This window comes from Monodon monoceros, unplaced genomic scaffold, assembly GCF_005190385.1.
Source record: "Monodon monoceros isolate NGI ecotype Baffin Bay Population unplaced genomic scaffold, NGI_Narwhal_1 Super_Scaffold_3, whole genome shotgun sequence".
In the NCBI taxonomy this organism is placed as follows: Eukaryota; Metazoa; Chordata; class Mammalia; order Artiodactyla; family Monodontidae; genus Monodon; species Monodon monoceros.
In genome coordinates this window covers 50,410,331-50,424,513 of record NW_021703780.1, presented here as the reverse complement: position 1 = coordinate 50,424,513, position 14,183 = coordinate 50,410,331, and the positions used below count along the sequence as shown (strand labels likewise).

The window sequence follows — 14,183 nt, the reverse complement described above, 5'->3', positions numbered from 1 at the left end:
GTGCGGAGCAAAGGAAAGAATAAACAATATGAAAAGGCAACCTATGGAATGAGAGAAAATATTTGCAAACCATATATCTAATAAGGGGTTAATATCTAAAACACATAAGGAACTCATACCTCTCAACAGCAAAAAAAAAAAAAAAAAAAAAAAAGCCAAACAACAAAAACCCACAAAAAATCTGATTAATAAATGGTCAAAGAAGTCAAAGAACCTGAAAAGACATTTTCCCAGAGATATACAAATAGCCAGTTAGGTATATGAAAGGTGCTCAATATCAGAGAAATGCAACTGAAAACCACAATGAGAAACACCCTCACATCTGTTAGTGTGGCTACTATCAAAAAGAAAAGAGGTAACAAATGCTGTCAAGGATGTGAAAAAAGGGAACCTTTGGTATATTGTTGGTGGGGATGTAAATATAGTCATTATGGAAAATAGTGTAGAAATTCCTTAAAATTTTTTAAAGCAGAACTATCATGTGATCCAGAAATCCTACTTCTGGGTATAGAGTAGACCCTTGAACAATGTGGGGGTTAGGGGCATCAAGCCTCTGTAGTTGAAAATCTGCATATAACTTACAGTGAGTCCTCCATATACTTGGTTCCTCCACATCTGCAGTTCCTCTGCATCTGCAGATTCAACCAACTGCAGGTTGTATTTATCAGTGACAAATATCCACATATAAGTAGACCCATGTAGTTCAAACCTGCACTGCTCAAGGGTCAACTGTATACGTAAAGGAAACAAAATCAGTATATAGAAGAGATATCAGCACTTCCATGTTCACTGCAGCATTATTCATAATAGCCAAGACAGGGACTTCCGTGATAGTCCAGTGGTAAAGAATACGCCTTCCAATGTAGGGGATGTGGGTTGGATCCCTGGTTGGGGAACTAAGATCCCACATGCCGTGGGGCAACTAAGCCTGCGCGCCACAACTAATGAGCCTGCACGCCTCAACTAGAGAGAAAATAAACTACAGAGCCCACGCGCCACAACTAGAGAGAAGCCCATGTGCTGCAACAAAGAGCCCGGGTGTGCAACAAAAGATCCCACATACTGCAACGAAGATCCCGTGTGCCACAACTAAGACCTGACATAGCCAAAAATTAAAATACATACATACATACATAAATACATAAATACATACATACATAAAATAAATACATACATAATAGCCAAAGTGTCTGTTGATAGATGAATGGATAAAGCAAATGTCATTATACATTTATATAATGGAATACTATTCAGCCACAAAAAGGAAGGAAATCTTGCCATTGCCAATTTGTGACATGTATGAACCTGGAAGGCATTTATGCTAAGTGAAATAAGCCAGGCAGAGAAAGAAAAATACTGTATGGTATCACTTATATGTGAACTCTTTTTTTAAAAAGAAGTTTAACTCAGAAAGAGAATAGAATGGTGACTGCCAGAGGATGGGGGATGGGACAAATGGGGAGAGTTAGGTCAAAGGGTACAAACTTCAGTTATAACATGAATAAGTTCTAAGGATCTAATGTATGACAAGGTGACTGTAGTTAGTAATACGTACTGTATCGTATAATTGAAATTTGCTAAGAGATGAGATCTTAAGAGCTCTCACCAAAAAAAAAAAGAAGGAAGAAAGAAGGAAAGAAACTATGTGAGGTGACGGATGTGTTATGATTGTGGTAATGATTTCACAATGTGTATGTATATCTCAAATCATCATGCAGTACACATTAAATATACACAACTTTGTCAATTATATCTCAATAAAGCTGAAAAGAAGTATGAAAAAATTAAGAAATCTAAAGGTAAATCCAGTTTTTACATTTAATCTTAAAAGAATAATCATTATGCCCCACAGATGATTAGGAAAAAACACAAAAAACTACATACACCTCTCAATAAATTTCAAAACGCTAAGGATAAAGTGCAACTTAAAATCATTCATAGAAAATAAACAGATTTTCTCCAAAGGAATATATCAGTCAACTGGAATCACTGAATGCTATAAAGGCAATGGAAATAATGTAAAGGCAATGGAATAATATACCAAAATTTCTGACTAAGGAAAAAGGATTTTAAACTCAGAACTTAAAACATTTGTTTTCCAGCAACAATTCTGGAAATCTAAGCTAGAAATGCTACACACCCTCTAAAAGAAAGTACCAGAGCTAATTTTAAAAGCGAAACCTCCAAATGCTAGAAACAAAGTATTTATTGTACTTAAAGGCGGGACCATGGGAAGACTCTCCCTTCAGAGATGAAAAACAATGTATCCACCAGCGTGGAAGTGGCTATATTTTTCTCCTCCCCAGGGAAGAAAGACTCCCATAAGAAAGGTAAACTCTTAACCTTTGTACCACTGCATGTTAGTCTAAATTTACAAGGGATCTACAAATCAAGAAGTTAACACTGAAATCAAGGTCCAAAAACTTGGATTAACAGTAAAAGCAAAAACCAAAAATAACTTGAGACTCAAATGAGCTTCATAAAGGACAGTTACAAACTATAGGAGGTAGAGGAGCACCATTAGGAAGTACACAACAGGAAAAGTAAGTAAGTAACATCCCCAAAACCTGTGAAAATAGTTCAAAGACAAAAGGCCTAGTATTTTAACAAGAATCAGGATTTTAAATTTTAAACGCAATTTTTCACTTAAAAAAATGGACTCCAAGAGATTAATATGTTCTTAAAACTAAGAAACATGGGGTTCCAACTTCATAATCAAAATTGTTCTGAGTGGTATTTTTAACTTTCCATTTCGCATAATTCTTGTCCTCTCCCTCTCTGTTCAATCATTCTTTTCCCTGGCTTCTGTAACTACAATAGTCTCCTATTTTTTTACCCCACATCTCCAACCCTCTTCTCTACTTTCTGTACAGGCAGCCTCCTCTACCCAAGATCCTCTCATTAACTGTAACTCTCCCCCAAGAGATGTCAGTCATACCTGGGCCTTCAATTACTATCAGTATGCCCACAATTTGCCAATGTTATCTCCCTCTCTACATTTTTTTTCCCTTGAATGTCACAAAGGCATCTCAAACTCAATATTCAACTAAACTCATGATTGGACACCACCTATCCACCCTCAAAACAAATACCTACACTGTGTCTGCTTTTAGTATTTTCTATCTAATTACCACCTAAATTGAAAAAGCCAAAAATCTAGGTGTCATCCTGGAGAGCTCCTTCCCTCTCACATCCTATACACAAATCATAACCAGGTTATTTTACTACTTAAATATCCTTGAAATTTGTCCACTCTTTCCTACTCTGATACTAGCACTGTAATCCAAGCTATCATTTTTTAACTAGACTACCGCAGTAGCCCCTAACTCATCCCCCTACATCCATTTTGCCCACGTCCTAATTCTCCAATCTGTATACTGTTTCTCAACAAAGAACATCTTTTCAAAATGCAAATGTGATCATATTGCAACCCCCTGCTGAACTATTCAAGGGCTTCATCTCTTAAAATTAAAAGGAAGGAAACTTCACTTAACATAATCAAAGCCACACACACTCTAGCTCTTACATAACTCTAGCCTCATCTCACACCTTACTATCTCCCTACTTTCCATATACCCATCCTTCAGTCCTCCAGACTCACCTTATCCCCTCCGACCTCAGGAACTTCAGACTGCCAAGTTCCTTCACCCTGGATCACTGCTATCTCCCCTCTTAGCCTAAATATCTCATTCTTCAAACTTCAGCACATTTCTAAGGGATGCTGTTGACAGAAAAGGCTCAATGTACTTTTTTCTTCTAGCACTTGCCACAGGTGCAATTTCACATTAGTTTACTTGATTAATATCTACCACACTAGATAAATACTCCCATGAGGAAACCACATGTCTCCAACAACCTCGCACAGCACCTGGTACATAGCAGCCCTCAAATATTTGTTGAATGAATAACTGATTTCATAAATATGTTTTTAAATGGAGATGAAATACACTCTAGATAGCTTCCCAGATAGCTACCTAACGTCAATTTTAAATGGTATCCCCAAAGTTAAAGACTAAAACTAATTTAACTATACTTCCTGAGATCTAAGTCTGAAGGCAAAATTAAAGAGTTAAAACAAACAAGCAAGCTCATTAAGATTCTACTGAAAACCTAGTCAAAGTATCTAAAAACTAAACATAAATGGATGTAGAATGTGTTTAGTCCTATTTTATCCCCAGGATCAAGTCAATCCTGGTATGCAAGGCTCCCACAACTCCCTTAACTTTATTTTTTTTTTGGCCGCACCATGAAGCTTGTGGGATCTGAATTCCCCGACCAGGGATCGAAGCCGTGCCCCCCTGCACTGGAAGCACGGAGTCTTAATCACTGGACTGCCAGGGAAGTCCCAACTCACTCTTATAAACCCATTTTCTTTGATTTTCAGTTAACTTCTTCCTGTCTGATTTGCCATTCATTTTTCTATCCTATTTTCCAGCCCAGTTTCCAACCCAGCACTGTGAATAGTTTACTGAATGCCCTTATGGGTTTCCCTTCTTATCGCCTGGAAGTGAAATAACAGGACTTTAGTAAAGGGCAGCACACTCTTATTTCACTGAGCACTTTGAAGGTAGGAGTAGTCACTATCTTCTTCTTAGGCCCATAATACAGTACCTCCCCCCTATTCCCCGCCCCCATACAACACACCACTACCACTAAACTAATCAGCCCTGACAGCTAAATGAACTGACTATAGAGATAAATAAAAGGTGGACACCCTACCCAAGAGTTCTTGCTGCTTAGTAACATTACCAACATTTAGGATTATCAAACAATTTTTGCCAACAATGGTAATTTGCATTTCTATGAAGTCTTGTGAGGTTAACACTTTTCATGTATTTAATGGTCATTAAATTTCCTCTGAAGTATGTATTGAAGTACTCTGCACATTTTTTCTAGTTAATTTGACTAAGTTCTTCATATTGTTCTTTTGTCAGTTATGTGAGTTGTAAACTGTTCTCATTTATAGCTTCTCTTCACTCATGATGGTATTTTTTAAAGAATAGAAATTCTTGACATAAAACCTAATTTATCAATTTTTTTTTGCTGTGAGTTAAGTGTTCTTTTTCTGGTTAAAAAAGTCTTTTACTGTCCCAAGGTCATAAAGATATTATTTTCTTTTTCATGATAATTTAGTTTAAACTTACTTATTTAGGTATTTAATATACCTGGAATCAATTATTTTATATGGTGAGAAATATTTATCTATTTTTATTTCCTCTGTATAAATAATTGTTCCTGCATCATTTACTGAAAAATTATCTTTTCTCCATTGCTGTACAGTTCTACCTCTATCATACACTAAGAGTTCATTAATGTGCAGATCTGTTTCTGGACTCTATTCTGCTCAAGTGGTCTTTATGTCTATCCTTGCACCAATAATATGCAAACTTTATAACTAGAGCTTTAAATAAAATCTTGACATCTGGCAGAACATTCTAAAACTGCCTTGTATTTTGTCCTTTTGCATCTCCACATGAATTTTAAAATAAGCTGTCAATTCCACCAAAAAATCCATGTGGGGTTTTGACTAAAAGTCCATTAACTCCACATGCTGATTCGGGGAGAATTAATATCTTTACAATACTGACTCATCCAATCCATAAATAGAGTTTATCTCCTTCTTATAGGTCTTCTTTAATGTCTCTTCAGAAAATGAATAATTTCAACCTTAGAGATCTTACACATATTTGCTTAGATTTATTCTTATTTTTAATAGTATTTTCATTTATTTTTTAAAACTCCTGTTTGACATACTGACAGGTATCTCTTTTTTAAAATCTTTATTGGAGTATAACTGCTTTACAATGTTGTGCTAGTTTCTGCTGTCTAACAATGTGAATCAGCTATATGTATACATATATCCCCATATCACCTCCCTCTTGCGTCTCCCTCCCACCCTCCCTATTGTACCCCTCTAGGTGGTCACAAAGCACTGAGCTGATCTCCCTGTGCTATGCGGCTGCTTCCCACTAGCTATCTATTTTACATTTGGTAGTGTATATATATGTCCATGCCACTCTCTCACTTCTCCCCAGCTTACCCTTCCCACTCCTCGCGTCCTCAAGTCCATTCTCTACGTCTGCGTCTTTATTCCTGTCTGGCCCCTAGGTTCTTCAGAAGCATTTTTTTCTTTAGATTCCATATATATGTGTTAGCATATGGTATTTGTTTTTCTCTTTCTGACTTACTTCACTCTGTATGACAGACTCTAGGTCCATCCACCTCACTACAAATAACTCAATTTGGTTTCTTTTTATGGTTGAGTAATATTCCATTGTATATATGTGCCACATCTTCTTTATCCATTCATCCATCAATGGACATTTAGGTTGCTTCCATGTCCTGGCTATTGTAAATAGTGCTGCAATGAACATTGTGGTACATGACTCTTTTTGAATTATGGTTTTCTCAGGGTATATGTGGGATTGCTGGGTCATATGGTAGTTCTATTTTTAGCTTTTTAAGGAAACTCCATACTGTTCTCCATAGTGGCTGTATCAATTTACATTCCCACCATCAGTGCAAGAGGGTTCCCTTTTCCCCACACCCTCTCCAGCATTTACTGTTTGTAGATTTTTTGATGATGGCCATTCTGATACCTCATTATAGTTTTGATTTGCATTTCTCAAATGATTAGTGATGTTGAGCATGCTTTCCTGTGTTTGTTGGCAATCTTTGACAGGTATCTCTTGATATTTTTACATTGATTTTATAACCAGAAACCTTGCAAATGCTTATTAATTCTAATAATTCACCACTAGATTCCTTCAGACTTTAAATTTGAAAATCAGTAAACATCCCTGTGACTATGTTAAAATGAGAGAGATGTCTCAAAGACTACTTGACAAACTTCCAAGTTTTTAAAGCCCTGTTATCAGAGGTAATGTTTTGTTCCCACATCATTCTATCCCATTATCTATCCCTTATAATTGCCAATCTTTTCAATTATACAGAAAATACAGATAAATATTAACTTCATTCAAAGTAAAGACATTTAACTGAAATACTTAATTAAGATATATAATATGAAATTCCAAAATGAAATAAGCTACTGCATTTCAAACTTTAAAGGCTTGGAACCTTTATTCAAATAAAATCTTCATAAAAAAATAAAGGAAAAATAAAAGTATTTTTTTAAATAGAAATTTAAGCCCAAATTTATAACATTTATTAATAAATCAATCAGTAAGAAGAACAATTAGGTTCTTTCAATAAACACAGAGTCTTAAACTCGAGGTTATATTTCATAGTTGCAAAGATGCTAAACATCGTCTAATTTATTTTGGTATTTTGTTTTGGTTCACAAAATTGTAAAATATTTGACTCAGAAGTAACCGCCAAACAGTCATCAGTTTTTAAAAAGTTTTTCTTGCTGTTAAAGATATTGCTCAATTAAATGATGAAGAAGTTTGTTTAGAGCCTAATAGAAAATTTTAGTAATGCTTGTATTTCTCATTGTTTGTATATAAACACACATATAGAAACTAAACCAGAAGCACCCAAATCTAAATTTGTAACACTGTGTTGCAGATTCAGTTGTTACTACAATTATACTATAAGTATAGTCTGGTTATTTACTTTTATGTGAATTCCCATGAAACCTCAGTTGAAATATTAAACACCCAATCTAAACTGATTCAGACATTTTCCCAAAGGAAAACAAATACCAACAGGTACATGAAAAGGTGCTCAACATCCTAATCACCAAGGAAATGCAAAGAGGTTATCACCTCACACCTGTCAGAAAGGCTATTACCAAAAAGACAAATATTGGCAAGGACGTAGAAAAAAGGGAACCCTTGCACACTGTTTGTGGGAATGTAAATTTATGCAGCCACTATGGAAAACAACATGGAGGTTCCTCAAAAAAATTAAAAACAGTACAACCATATGACCCAGCAATTTTACTTCCAGGCGTTAATCCAAAGGCATTAATCCAAATCACTATCCTGAATAGGCATCTGTACTTCCATGTTTGTTGCAGCATAGCCAAGACATGGAAACAAACTAAGTGTCCATTGACAAATGAATAGATAAAAGAAAATGCGGGGTGTACACACACACACACACACTCTCTCTCTCTCTCTCACTCTCTCTCAGGAATATTATTCAGCCAAAAAAAGAAGGAATTCTGCCATTTGTAACCACAAGCATGGACCTTAAGGGCATTATGCTACGTGAAATAAGTCAGAGAGAAAGACAAATACTAGACGATCTCATTTATGTGGAGTCTAAAAAAACCCCCCAAAACCAAAACAAACCAAAAAACCTAAACAACTCAGATACAGAGAACAGACTGCTGGTTGTCAGAGGTGGGGTTGCGGGGGTGGGGGAAATGGGTGAAGGTGGTCAAAGGGTTCAAACTTCCAGTTATAAGATAACTAAGTTGTAGGGATGCAATATACAACATGGTGACTACAGTTAACGATACTGTATTATATATTTGAAAGTTGTTTAGATCTTAAAAGTTCTCATCACAAAGGAAAAAAAAGGTGTGGTAATAAATGTTAATTAATTAAACTTATTGTGGTAATCATTTCACAATATATACATATATGAAATCATTATGTTTTACACCTAAAATTAATACACTGGTATATGGTAATGATTTCTCAACTGAAAAAAACAAAAGAGCCCGGGGCAGGGGGGGAAGTTAATAACCAGGGGAAACAAAAAAAACCAATCCAAAACAAATATAAAAGGCATTTAGATTAATCACACAACTACTCTTTTCCATTACAGTAAATAACCAAAAAAAGAATTGTATCTATTAATCTTTTGTTTCACCTTCTTATTGAGCAATTTTAGCATGGTCTTTCCTAGCTCTTTGTTCTATCTACATAGAAACACGCCACAGCCATGCATTTTATTCTCCTTTCTTCCTGCGATCCCCTCAAACCTGAAATTCATTCTTGAAGAAGCCTTCTCTAATATTCCATCCTCCCCTCCCCAGTCCACTTGAATTTGTGCTTTGAAAACATCACGTTGGAACCTCTATTCTAATTTACCTGACAGTGGAATATTTTTTTCTTAGTAACTTTTGCATCCTTGAAGGTATCATATAGTTCCTGGCACTTCACTTATGAGGGTGAATTAATTCTTTCTGGCATACTAGTAATGAGTAGTAACACTGACTTAAATTTTGGCTTCTATTTTCTTCTTCATTAAATGCAAGCAATTGTGTGCACAAAAGCAGTCTTCAATTTTAGCATGTCCAATATACATATTAAAAAATTTAAATAGCTGGGGAGGGTGTTATAGATGAAACAAGATGGACCATAAATTGAAAACTGTTGAAGCTGGGTGATGTATACACATTCGGAGGTTCATTACAGTATTAACTCCACTTTTGCTTATGTTAGAAATTTTCTACGATACTGCACGTGTGCATGTGTATGTGTGTGTATACAGAGTTTACATATACATGCACACATATCTATATATGCAATTATAATACTTACATATACATAGATGATCTACATAATTATATATATGAGTAATACATATTGTTAAAAATTAATAAACTTCAATTAAATAGAGTTGGGAGGCCAGAAAGGGGAGCTCTCATGCCCTGCAAGGACAGCAGAGCCCAACAGGAGGAAGAAAGGTTCCTCTCTTCTTCCCTGGCAAGGACTCAGCAGCCAATGAAAAGCCATAGACTCTGTTTAGCCCCTCCAACTTCCTTTTCCTCTCTATAAAATGGCATGCTGGGACTTGCACATGGCCTGCTGTGGTTGCAGATCCCAAATTGCAATTCTCTGCTGATCCCGAATAAACCCATTTTTGCTGAAGAAATATCTGACAGTCTATTTGTTTCAAGTTAATTATATGTAAACTTTATTATGGAAAATTTCACACACACACACACACTCATACATACAATTTACAGTTTTCATCAAGTAAAACTAGGTGAATTGACTGAGAAAAGATGTATTAAAGGTTAGGAGACACCAAAATAAAACTGAAATGAAAGAGAAAACACAAGTGGTAAAATAATATCTAACTCAGTCTGAGAAAACTACCAGATTTTACATATACTTTTATTAATATTGTCAGAACAACTTTTGGTATTTTAAATTCAATAAAATGATTTGTTTTGAAATAAGTGTGAAAAAAAGATGCTAATTATTGAATACTCTGTACAGTAGATACATGTGATTCATTGTGGTCTTCTCTACTTTTGGTTTATTTATTTTTCATAAAAGTTTTCTAAAAAATAAATGAACGCCTTCCCCCAAATTCTCTCAACCCAATCTCTAGAGCCAACCTGAAATTCCAATGTGGGAGAATGACTTATTAAGACAGGCAAAATAATTCTCACATGAACTTTTTCATTCTAAAAGGGGCATATAAATAATTTTACTGCTTTCCAGTAACAAGCAAACTGCTTCAAGATGTAAGGAGAAACTGGGGATCACAGGAAAATGTGAGTTTTAAATCTGATAAAGAGAAACAGCCATATTACAAATTAAAAGAGGTCTTAGAGACCCACCTTTACAAAGAAGCTAAGATACATAAATTTAGTTTTCTTCTGCAATGTATATTCCTAAGGCCTCCGTGTCCTTTGGCTATTCAAAGACACCGCATTTTATAATGGCCTTTCCCGATATCTATAAGAGACAAATGAAAAGTAACAAGATAGGAATAAAACACTTGCTTCTGAAAGCCACACAGTTGTTTTTAATCCTTATAAATTCTGTAGTATTAATTCTTCTTCATCCCAAGAAACCCTTCGAAAGCTAAGAAAAGTCTATGTGCTTGAAACAACCTCTTAAAGCAGCAAGATGAAATTAAATTATGGAAGCCCATTTACGGAAAAATGGTTATACCTCTTGGGTTCTAATAGAGATTAGCACAATACTTGAATTCAGAACATTACAGCTTAAATAGAACTTTACAAATTGGTTTACGTCTTATTCAACATATATCATATTGTTTCCTTAGGAAAACAAACACTCAGTACCAACCCATTTGTAAACTAGGCCTGCCCTTCTGAACAAGGAGGGAAAAGCGCTACCTCTGCATTTTCCTTCTACTGATCTTGTTGAAGACCTAACCACTTCATACATTTCGTTTTAGGTTTGTTATTTCACCTTATGTTATACTGAAACACTTAATGTACACTCAAAAACAATAACGAAATCTCACGATTATGTACTGAAGCAAAATACAATATACCCTTAATCTTAAAGGTTAAAAAAAATTTATACCTCAGCTCTAAAGTTAATGAAAGGCTTTTCTATCTTCAAGAGGAAATTTTTGAGGTGGGAAAGCGTTTTGTATGTTTAATTAACATTTCCAGTTCTCTATAAAAATACGGCACTGTATCATAAAAAATATTAATTGGAAGATGTCTAGGAATAAGTAGAACAGTATATTCTTAGCCTTAAAGCTATGACCAACCTGAAGTCATCTAAGACCCCTGTGACTAGCTTTTATAACAGAATATATGGTATGTGTAGAATATGAGCTAGAAAAGCTGAGAAATAAAGGTCTCAATTTATAGCTAAGAAGTAAAGATAGAGAAAGTTCCAGCCTAAAGAAATGGGCTAAGGCAGTGCTAAAAGTAAAACACAAGCAAGTCTCCCAAGGGCCAGTTCCATCCTCCTTTTCCCTAAACCATTACTTCTCTAAAACTATCTACCAAATGCATATAACTATAATTAAACCTTTAACTAAAGTTTGCTAATTGACATTTTCCAGGGCCTATGTCACTGCTTTTTTGTAAGACTGGCATCAAAATGACTGTCTCAAAATAAGCGCTTGCTGTAATAACCCCTATTCTTTACACTTCTATATTAAATTCTTATACAGATTCAAGATTAACACTTTTAGATGAACACAGTTGAAACCTCAGAAATTTAGAAACCAGGCTTTACATAAATAGATTCAAATTAGGAAGTAACCGAGAAACAATAGAAAAAGACTGCTTTTGGCAATGAAAGAGCAAGATAAACACAGAGGGGATGGGAGACAAACATGTCCCACACCCCACAAATGTTCAGTGCACAAATCTAATTTCCATAAGACAACACAAGGCTAGTTTAGCTTAGCCTTTGCAAATAAAATCTAAAAAGCAGAAGAATAAATCAGAAACAATGGAGGAAACAAAGGAAAGGCAAGTGGCTTTGCTCCATGATGGTGATAAAGAACAGCAAATATAAGTAGCAAAGAAGGGAAGGAGAGGAAAGAGATAGGGCAAAAGGGAAGAGAGGAAGTGGAGCTCTGTATCAAGTACTACCACATCTCAACATTCCCCTTAAAGTCAAAGCCTTGAATCATCCCACTATTTTATTTTATTTTATTATCATTATTTTTTTTTGCGGTGCGCGGGCCTCTCACTGTTGTGGCCTCTCCCGTTGCGGAGCACAGGCTCCGGACGCGCAGGATCAGCGGCCATGGCTCACGGGCCCAGCCGCTCCGCGGCATGTGGGATCTTCCCGGACTGGGGCACGAACCCGTGTCCCCTGCATCGGCAGGTGGACTCCCAACCACTGCGCCACCAGTGAAGCCCCATCCCACTATTTTAATTTGCTTTGTGGTGAAATACCAGGTTAACTGAAGTTTCTATCAAAAATAAGGATATGTGAGGGCTCATAGTTGTCTCCTATGAATAGAGAACCTATGTCAATTTGACAGCACATCTTTCAAAGCTTCCCCAAAATTCTTGTCTGTCAAGACATTATAATATGTGCCTCTAAGGATAGCTATTCTAAATTGAATATTAGTATGGTTTTCATTTTTAAAAGGTAATAATCATTTACCATTTTTTTAAAAAAAAATTCTAAGCAACTAATGTGTCCCAGGTTTCCATTCAGCACTAGAAAGAGAGCAGTGAAAAAGACAGGCAAAGTCTCTCTCCTGGAGCTTAAGTGCAATAAACACAAACCAGATAATTATAGGTTGAAGCAACAGCTTTGGAAGACACTAAAGGGATGAGATAAAAGAGTGAAATAGGAAGAAGGGGAGGAAGGGGTAAAGATGGCTTTAAGCAAGGTATAAATGAAGTCTTCTAACGTTTGTGAGACCTTAAGGATGGGAGCAGCCAACCGTTCCAAGAGGTGGGGAGAGCTGTCCCTAGGTAAAGAAACTAGCAGTGCAAAGACCTTGAGATAGGAGAGGTTAGCGTGTTTAAGGAGAGAAAGGGGTCCAAGAGGGGTAGTAGTAAAGAGATGCATTTTTAGCACTATTTATTTAAATACAATTATTCTTTTTAAAAAATTTTTATTTATTTATTTTCGGCTGCGTTGGGTCTTCGTTGCTGCATGCAGGCTTTCTCTAGTTGCAGCGAGCAGGCTTCTCAGTGCAGTGGCTTCTCTTGTTGTGGAGCACGGGCTCTAGGCGTGTGGGCTTCAGTAGGTGTGGCACGTGGGCTCAGTAGTTGTGGTGCATGGGCTTAGCTGCTCTGCAGCATACGGGATCTTCCCAGACCAGGGCTCGAATCCGTGTACCCTGCAATGGCAGGCGGATTCTTAACCACTGTGCCACCAGGGAAGCCCATAAGTACAATTATTCTTTTAAAAAATTGTTAACAGTTGTCAGGTACTGTTATTTAATCATCACAAAAAAAAGAAACCTTTGAGGTAGGATACTACGCCCAATCTATCAGACTAAAGCACAGAGATGTTAAATACTTATCCAAAGTTATACAGCCATTAAGTAGTCAAGATGGGATTTGAACCAAGTAGCTCTGACTCCAGTGCCCACATTCTTGAGCATGATCACAAGATGATTCCAAACAGCAAGAGAGTAATAAATGCCAGTAACAATTTGCATCACCTTCCGGGCACTGTGAACCTTATAAGTGGATCTTAAATCATTCCCTGTACCTCAGATTCCAAAGAACTCCTCTCATACTACCTTTTCTGACAGGAGTGGGGTATACACTTTCAAGCGAGTAGAATATATAGAAGGGAAGAGGGTACCATCCCATTTAATCCACACTTATCTGTATATTAGGCTCTTGTGTAAACTCTCATTTGAAGAAAGGGTTCAAGAGCTAAAACAAGCGTTTAAAAAACACTGGCATATGTTTAAAATTATATAAGCAAGACCATTAGCATAGTTCTCTTAAGATGTTGTAAGATGCAACTTTGAACTTTGAAGCTTTTGCTCTTTCTTAAAGTTACTTTGGAAACAAAAGGACAGAGAAGTCCAATATACCTCTGACTATATCATTTCAG

General features: G+C 36.2%; 1 protein-coding gene across 1 annotated transcript in view; it reads right to left on the bottom strand.

Moving 5' to 3' along the window:
- STT3B (STT3 oligosaccharyltransferase complex catalytic subunit B) overlaps nt 1-14,183 on the bottom strand; it is a 98,942-nt gene that overhangs the window by 56,181 nt on the left and 28,578 nt on the right. The window lies entirely within an intron of this gene.